The 8,570-nt window shown below is 43.5% G+C and overlaps 1 protein-coding gene and 1 pseudogene across 11 annotated transcripts in view; one reads left to right on the top strand and one right to left on the bottom strand.

The window, feature by feature from the left end:
- The window catches only part of PPFIA1 (PTPRF interacting protein alpha 1), a 121,947-nt gene that overhangs the window by 6,918 nt on the left and 106,459 nt on the right, over window positions 1-8,570 (top strand). The gene's annotated exons all lie outside the window — the stretch shown is intronic.
- On the bottom strand, window positions 4,029-5,464 carry LOC119469067 (annotated as a pseudogene).

The raw sequence follows: 8,570 nt of genomic DNA on the forward strand, positions 1-8,570 counted from the left end.
TTTCTTTTTTGTATTTAATTTTTTAATATAATAAGAGGCAGGGTCTCACTGTTGCCCAGGCTGAAGTGCAGTGGTGTGATCTCTGCTCACTGCAACCTCCATCTCCTGGGTTTAGGCGATCCTCCTGCCTCAGCCTACCGACTAGCTGGGACTGCAGGTGTGCATCACCACATCTGACTAGTTCTTTTTGGTATTTTTTGATAGAGACATCATGTTGCCCAATCTGGTATGAACTGGACTCAAGTGATTTGCCCGCCCTGGCCTCCCAAAGTGCTAGAGGCTGGGCAAGGTAGCTCATACCTGTAATCCCAGCACTTTGGAAGGCTGAGGTGGGCAAATCACTTGAGATCAGGAGTTCAAGACCAGCCTGGCCAATATGGCGAAACCTGTTTCCACTAAAAATACCAAAAAAAAAAAAAAAAAATTAGCCGGACATCGTAGTGAGCACATGTAATCCCAGATATTCAGAAAGTTGGAGGCAGGAGAATCGCTTGAACCCTGGAGGCGGAGGTTGCAGTGAGCTGAGATCGTGCCACTGCCCTCCAGCCTAGACAACAGTGTGAGGATCTGTCTTGAAAAAAAAGAAAGAAAATGTGAATCAAGTGATGCAAACTCCTCAACAATGTAACTCCAATGTCCAGGCTAACGGGAGAAGGGGAAATCTTGGAAGGCTCACAAATTTCCCAAGAAATTTGGGAAACAAAGTGCTAGGATTACAGGCATGAGCCACCGTGCCTGACCACATCTTTAAATACGTTTATTCACACATATTTGATATTTTTAATGCCATTGTAAATTATATCTTTAAGGCTAGGCGAGGTGGCTAAAGCCTGTAATCCCAGCACTTTGGAAAGCTGAGGCGGGTGGATCACAAAGTCAGGAGTTTGAGATTAGCCTGGCCAACATGATGAAACCCCATCTCTACTAAAAATACAAAAAATTAGCTGGGTGTAGGGTGGGCATCTGTAACTCTAGCTACTCAGGAGGCTGAGGCAGGAGGGCAGGAGAATTGCTTGAACCTGGGAGGCAGAGGTTGCAGTGAACCAAGATCATGCTATTGCACTCCAGCCCAGATGACAGAGTTATGTCATTATTTGTTACCAGTATGCAGAGAGGGATCTGCCTTCATGGCCAGGCATGGTGGCTCATGCTTATAATCCCAGCACTTAGGGAGGCAAAGGTGAGAGGATCAGTTGAGGCCGGGTGTTCAGAACTGGCCTGGGCATTGTGGTGAAACCCTGTCTCTACAAAACATTGTGGCAGGCGCCTGAAGTCCCAGCTACTCAAGAGATTGATGTGGGAGTATCACCTGAGCCCAGCAGGTTGAGGCTGCAGCGAGCGGTAATTGTACCACCATGCTCCAACCTGGGCTATGGTGAGACCCTGTCTCCAAAAAAGGAAAAGGTTCTCACTTGGTTGCCCAGGTTAATCTCAAACTCCTGGTCTCCAGCACTCCTCTCACCTTGGTCTCCCAAAGTGCTGGGATTACCTTTGTGAGCCACCACACCTGGACCTATAGATATTCTTTATCAAAATGAAAAAATTCTCCTCTTTTTAGTTTGCTAAGAGTTTTTTAAAAGCCGTGAGCAGGTATTAAATTCCATAACATGGGTTTTCTACATCTTTTGAGACAGTTGTGATTTTTCTGTTATTTGGGGATTTAACTGTTTTTATTTGTTTGTTTATTTTTGAGATGAGGTCATGCCTTATTACCTAGGCTGGAATGCAGTGGCACCATCATAGCTCTCTGCAGCCTTGAACTCCTGGGCTAAACTGATCTTCCCACCTCAGCCTGTCAAGTAGCTAGAATTATAGATGCATGCCACTGTGCCTTGCTTTTATTTTTTTATTGTTTATTGTTTGTAGCCTGAGGAAACAGTCTCAAGAGCTCCTGAGAAAGTGCACCCCCCTTTTTAAAAAAACTTACAGAGTAATTCCAACCTGATCTTGATGTAGTCTCCTTTTGCTGGGTTATATTTGGTAATATTTCGTTTAGGATTATTGCATTTATATTTATGAGAAAGACTGACTTGTAATTTTACTTTCTTTTGTTGCTCTTGTTGGGATTTGGTGTCAAGGTTATGCTGGTTTTGTAAAACAAGGTAGAATGTATTCTTTCTTTTTCTACTCCCTGGAAGAATTTCTATGAAATTTGTGTTTTCGTCCTTAAATGTTTGAAAGAATTCTTTGGCAAAACCAGCTGATGTAGGATTTTCCTTGTGAGAAGGGACAATTTTAGAATTAATTTTGTAGGTAGACATAGAATTTTGAATATTTCTTCATGTGCCTATTTAGATAAAGCATTTTAACCCCCTAGAGATTTGTTCAGGCCACCTACATTTTCCAATTTGTAAGTTTAAAGTGGTTTGTAATCCTTATTATCTGCAAGATCGGCAGTGATGTCCCTTTTAATAATTCTTGATATTGGTGATTCATATATGTCTCTTAATCCGTCTTCCTGGGGGTTTGTCAATTTTGCAAGTTGTTTCAAAGAACCAACTTTCGGCTTTACTTTTTTTTCTTCTTAATATTTGTTTTCTATTGCATTAATTTCTACTTTTTTTTTACTTTGTTTGTTTGCTATATTTTCTTTTTTCTTTTTCTTTATTTTTATTTTTCTACATAACATACAGTACTGTTATCTTAGTTTGCTTTATTTATTTATTTATTTATTATAGACGGAGTTTCTCCATGTTGATCAGGCTGGTCTTGAACTTCCGACCTCAGGTGATCTGCCCGCCTTGGCCTCCCAAAGTTCTGGGATTACAGGCATGAGCAACCTTGTCCAGCCACTTGTTTGCTATATTTTTCTAGGTTTTTTTCTTTTTTTTTTTTTTGAAACAGCTTCACTGTGTGCCCAGGCTGGAATGCAGTGGTGTGACCTCGGCTCACTGCAACCTAAGCCTTCTGGGTTCAAGCGATTCTCTTGCCTCAGCCTCCTGAGTAGCTGGAATTACAGGCACGCACCACCATGCCCAGCTAAGTTTTGTATTTTTAATAGAGATGAGGTCCGTGTTGGCCAGGTTGGTCTCAAACTCCTGGCCTCAAGTGATCCACACATGCCCAGCTAAGTTTTGTATTTTTAATAGAGATGAGGTCCGTGTTGGCCAGGTTGGTCTCAAACTCCTGGCCTCAAGTGATCCACACATGCCCAGCTAAGTTTTGTATTTTTAATAGAGATGAGGTCCGTGTTGGCCAGGTTGGTCTCAAACTCCTGGCCTCAAGTGATCCACCCACCTCGGCCTCCCAAAATGTTGGGATTACAGATGTGAGCCATTGCACCTGGCCTTTTCTAGTTTCTTGAGTAGATGCTTGTGTTAACTTTTTTTCTAATATTTGTATTTAAGCCTGTACATTCCTCTCTAATCACACATGTAGCTGCATGTCACAAGGTTTGATATGTCAGATTTTCATTGTCTTTTATGTAAAAATATGTTGTAATTTTCACTGTGGCATGTTTTGTTATTCATACCACTTTTAGAAGTGTATTTCTCAACTTCCCAGTGTTTGTGGGGGATTTTCTAGGTACCTTTTTATTGATTTCTAGTTTAATTCTATTAAGATCCCTAAATATATTCTGCATTGTTTAAATCCTTTGAAATGTGTTGAGCTTTTCTAATAGCCCAGCATATACTCAGTTTTGTTAAATGTTTCCCGGGCACTTGAATGTAATATATATCGATAGGAATGTAGTGTTCTACGTATATCAGTTATATCAATTGTGTTCATTATGTAATTCAGATTCTAGTAACTGCATGAACAGATACAGTCAACTTTTTTTTTTTTTTTTTTTTTTTTGAGACGGAGTTTCGCTCTTGTTACCCAGGCTGGAGTGCAATGGCGTGATCTCGGCTCACCGCAACCTCCGCCTCCTGGGTTCAGGCAATTTTCCTGCCTCAGTCTCCTGAGTAGCTGGGACTACAGGCACGCACCACCATGCCCAGCTAATGTTTTGTATTTTTAGTAGAGACGGGGTTTCACCATGTTGACCAGGATGGTCTCGATCTCTTGATCTCGTGATCCACCCGCCTCAGCCTCCCACAGTGCTGGGATTACAGGCTTGAGCCACCGTGCCCGGCCCTTAGTATACATTTTAAAATTTAAGCCTGCTTTATTACTTTTACTACTTCCTACACAGTGCTGTTTCCTTAAATACTTGAACTGGATTTAACTCCCACCTACCTTTTGTGTCATTGTTTTGTATATTTCAGTTTAATTTATTTTTAAAAATAGAGACAGCGGCTTGCTGTATTGCCCTAGCTGGCCTTGAACTCCTGGCCTTGTGATCTGCCTGCCTCAGCCTCCCAAAGTGCTGGGATTACAGGTGTGAGCCACCATGCCTGACTTGCCTTCACTTTTGAAGAATGATTTTGCTGGCTGTAGAATTCTAGGTTCATGGTCATTTCCTTGTACCATTTTGTAGCAGTGAATTCATTGTTTTTTAGCATGCTTCCTTTTTTTTGACAAGTCAGCTTTTGGTGTTATTGTTGTTCCATTTGAAGTAATTCTTGACTTTTTTTCCCCCTCTGGTTGCTTTTTTTATTTTTTGGAGAGGATATTACTTTTATTTAGTTTATCCACCAGAGTGAAAATAACGTCTGTGCAAAACCAAATGTTTGTTGCTGTAACTCTCCATCACAATGAAAATCTGAACAGTTTTTTAAAACAGTCAACTCAATCAAAACCCACTACTTCAGAATCAATAGCTTCTTTGAAGCTGCAGTAACAAATATGGTTAAGACTTGAATGTAGAAATTTGGTTGGTTGGAAAGCTAGTTAAAAGCCCTTAAGCTACAATACCCATAATAAAGAATGGTAGATTTAAAAAATCCTATCTAGCTGGGTGTGGTAGTTCACACCAGTGATTACAGCACTTTGGGAGGCCGAGGCACAAGGATCGCTTGAGCCCAGCAATTTGAGACCGACCTGTGCAAAAACTTTCAACGTGCTCAAATAGAATTACATAAAGGCAGAATTACATTTTTTTACATTTTTTACAGAGATATAGTTCACTGGAATCAGCAACACTGGACAGCTGTTAGAGTATTTATGGTACTGAGATAATTAGGAATCCAGGCATCCTTTAGAGTCTGCTGTTGTCCTTTCTTCCCAAATAGAGATTTGTGGATGAGTGGAATGACACCTTTACCAGCAATTGTAGACTTGATGAGAGTCCAATTCTTTATCTCTCCAAGTAGCAAGTTGCAAGTGATAAGGGATAATATGCTTTACTGTGAAGTCTTTTGGTACATTTCCTGCCAGTTCAGGTACCTCTGTGGTGAGGTACTCCAGGATGGCTCTGCGGTTCACAGTGGCACTTGCGCCCACACGCCCAGGACTGATTGTCCTAGATTTCAGGTGTCAGTGAATACGGCCCACCAGGAACTGCAAATTGGCTCTCTGCGAGTGGGAAGCTGCCTTTGTTGGCCTTTCTGGAGTCCTTCCCAGCCTTACTGCCAGCCATTTTCAATTCTGCTGAAGCTCAAACAGGCAAGGCAGAGAAAGGACTAATCAGACACACAGCAAGATCCCACCAGCTACTTGTTCCTTGCACCAGGATTTGAAGCTGCTGATAGTGGCTTTTAACATTTTCTTTGCCTTAGGCATTAGCAGAACTTGCTATTTGTTGTATTGGTGGCCTGGTTCCTAATCAGTTTTGGAAGTTTTGTGTCTTCTCTCTATAAATATTCCTGTTTTCCACTCATCTTCACTCTGAGGGCCTCCATTTGTGTGTACATTAGGCATTTTTTTTTTTTTTTTGAGACAGCACAGCTCTGTATTTTCAGTGGAGACGGGCTTGTGCTGTGTTGCTCAGACCAGTCTCGAAGTCTTGGGCTTAAGCAGTCCACTCACATCAGTCTCCCAAAGTGCTGAGATTATAGGCATGAGCTGGAGTGCCTGAGCCATACATATATTTAAGAGACAGGTGGCCAGGCACAGTGGCTCATGCCTGTAATCTCAGCATTTTGAGAGGCCGAGGTGGGTGGATCATCTGAGGTCAGGAGCTTGAGACCAGCCTGGCCAACTTGGAGAAACCCCATCCCATCTCTCCTAAAAATACAAAAATTAGCCAGATGTGGTGGCACACACCTATAATCCTAGCTACTCGGGAGGCTGAGGCAGGAAACTTGCTTGAACCCGGGAGGCGGAGGTTGCATGCCAAGATTGTGCCATTGTACTCCAGCCTGGGCGACAAGAGCAAAACTCCATCACAAAAAAAAAAAAAAAAAGAGAGACAGGCACTCTGTTGTTGCTGAGGCTGGAGTGCAGTGGCACATGTGATCACTGTTCACTACAACCTCAAACTCCAGGACTCAAGCAATCCTTCTGCCTCAGCCTTCTGAGTAGCTGGGACCATAGGCATGTGCCACTATGCCCAACTAACTTTTAAATTTTTTGTAGAGGCAGGGTCTTACTATTTTGCCCAGGCTGGTCTTAAACTCCTGACCTCAAGCGGTCCCCCCACCTCGACATTTCAAAATGGGATTACAGGAGTGAGCTACTGTGCCCAAAATCTAATGTCTAGATTTTTTTTTACTGACCCATCTTCCACCTCACTCATCCTCTCTTCATTTGTGTCGAACCTGCTGTTTAGCCCATAGATTGAGTTCTTAATCTCAGTTATAATTTTCAGTCCTAGAATCCGCTTAATTCCTTTTACTATTCTAGTTCCCTAGTGAAACTTTTTCCTTTTGTCAAGTATATTTTTGAACAGTTGACATTTGCATCTGATAACTCTATTATATGGGTCACCTCCGAATCTGTTTTTGTTTTTCGTTTTTCTCTTGGTTCATTTGCTGATATGCCCATTTTTGTTTTTAATTCAGTCAGACATTATGAATGAAAAACTGTAGGAGCACTGAGTGATGCTGTCTTCTTTCAGAAAGTTTCCCTCTGTCATCTAGCACATGCCCAGAGCAGGGACAGATGATTTCAGCTCCATCAGGGCCTGGGTGACCGGAGACTGGGATTCAGTAAGCCTCAGTTGAAGCTGCCTTCCCCCAACCTGCTGCTCCCAGTGTAACCATCTGGGGGTTCCATCTGAAACCCTGGAGTGTTTCCCAGGCCCCTCTTTCTTGGCATGTCCTGGAGCCCAAGTTCTGTCTCCCTAACACCATGAGACTACTGAAAGCCCAGCTTCTTGGCCAGGTTTGCAGAGTGTTGGGCTCATTTCCTGTGCCTCCCTTTTCTCTGGGATCTTGGCACCTTAAGTACTGGCTGACTGTCAGGCTTGTACTTCTTTTTGTCTTCTGAGCCCCTTGGGGCTTTCTAGAGCTCTTAAACCACTACTTTCTCCTGAGTTTTCTTCTCATTTTATCGGTGCACTGCCCCAAAATCCTTCCGAGTTGTCAAATGCCTGGACAGGGAGTGGGGGCTCCGAGTACTGGCCTCCTGTCAGTGGGCTTCCTTTGTCTTTGGAATGCTGGTCCCTTCAGAGTTGTGGCTGCCTTGGCATCTCTTTGAGGCCTGCAAACAGACTAAAGTCATACTCACCTTTTCTAGTTCTTGGTGGGATGCCATGCTGCAGGCCACCATGCATATAACTGAAAATGGAGCTGGGGCGGGCATGCTCTGTCTGTCTGCAGCACACACACAGGCTGTAGACATTGGCTATCATTCCTGTTAGGGAGCATATCATTCCTGATAGGGAGCAGGCAGAACCCGCTAACCTTGCTTAGTCTTCATTGTCCAGTTGCTTTCTTTTCTTTCCAGTCTGCTTCTCATGACATTGTCCAGTTTCTAATCAGAATTCCTCATTTGCCCCTGCCCAGTCACTTAACCGCTTAAAGACAGTAGGGCAAGTGGCCTGCACAGTGGGAGACACAGCCCTCGGCCTCCAGTTCCTGTCTTGGCCACTGTGTGGGCGGTTCCACCCTGCGCTAGTCTTTCCTCTTCCCCTTGCCCTGTACCAGCCCAAGGGAGGGTTTGTGATGACATATCTGGCAGTGGCAAAGACGAAGGCTAGGGAGGTGGGAGAGGTTATGTGCATGGTGTTTAGTCTTATTTTTGAGATGGGGTCTTGCTGTGTTGCCCAAGCTGGTCACAAACTCCCAGGCTCAAGCAATCCTTCTGCCTCAGCTTCCTGAGTAGCTACGACTATAGGCGTGAGCCACTGTGCCCAGCTGTCTAGTGTTTATTCTATGAACTGATCACACATGTGTTTACTTTTTGAATGCTTTTTTTTTTTTTTTTTTTTTTAAGAAGGTTGGCTTTTGTTGCCCAGCCTGGAGTGCAGTGATGCCATCTCAGCTCGCTGCAACCTCTGCCTCCCAGGTTCGAGTGGTTCTCCTGTCTCAGCCTTTTGAATAGCTGGGACTGTAGGCATGCACCAGCACAGCACACTTATTTTTGTATTTTCAGTAGAGACAGGTGTCACCATATTGGTAAGACTGATCTCGAACGTCTGACCTGAGGTGATCCACCCACCTCGGCCTCCCAAAGGGCTGGGATTATAGGCATGAGCCATTGTGCCCAACAGAATGCTTTTTTTTTTTTTTTTTTTCTTTTTTTTTTTTTGAGAGGGAGTTTTACTATTGTTACCCAGGCTGGAGTGCAATGGCGTGATCTCG

The sequence above is a fragment of the Cebus imitator genome, unplaced genomic scaffold, assembly GCF_001604975.1.
Source record: "Cebus imitator isolate Cc_AM_T3 unplaced genomic scaffold, Cebus_imitator-1.0 Scaffold563, whole genome shotgun sequence".
NCBI classification, from domain to species: Eukaryota; Metazoa; Chordata; class Mammalia; order Primates; family Cebidae; genus Cebus; species Cebus imitator.